We start from the raw sequence: 486 nt of genomic DNA on the forward strand, positions 1-486 counted from the left end.
ACGATCAGACAGGAAGTGGAGGCACGATCAGACAGGAAGTGGAGGCATGATCAGACAGGAAGTAAAGGCACGATCAGACAGGAAGTGAAGGTACGATCAGGCAGGAAGTGGAGGTACGATCAGGCAGGAAGTGGAGGCACGATCAGGCAGGAAGTGGAGGCACGATCAGACAGGAAGTGGAGGCATGATCAGACAGGAAGTTGAGGCATGATCAGGCAAGAAGTGGAGGCACGATCAGACAGGAAGTAGAGGCACGATCAAACAGGAAGCTGAGGCACGATCAGGCAAAAAGTGGAGGCACGATCAGACAGGAAGTGGAGGCACGATCAAACAGGAAGTTAATGCACGTTCGAACAGGAAGTGGAGGCACGATCAGGCAGGAAATGGAGGCACGATCAGGCAGGAAGTGGAGGCACGATCAGGCAGGAAGTGAAGGCATGATCAGACAGGAAGTGGAGGCACGATCAAACAGGAAGTTAATGCACG

At 53.1% G+C, this 486-nt stretch overlaps 1 long non-coding RNA gene across 1 annotated transcript in view; it reads left to right on the forward strand.

Moving 5' to 3' along the window:
* LOC119417271 overlaps positions 1 to 486 on the forward strand; it is a 6,326-nt gene that overhangs the window by 902 nt on the left and 4,938 nt on the right. The gene's annotated exons all lie outside the window — the stretch shown is intronic.

Source organism: Nematolebias whitei, chromosome 1, assembly GCF_014905685.2.
Source record: "Nematolebias whitei isolate Nwh7 chromosome 1, NemWhi1, whole genome shotgun sequence".
NCBI classification, from domain to species: Eukaryota; Metazoa; Chordata; class Actinopteri; order Cyprinodontiformes; family Rivulidae; genus Nematolebias; species Nematolebias whitei.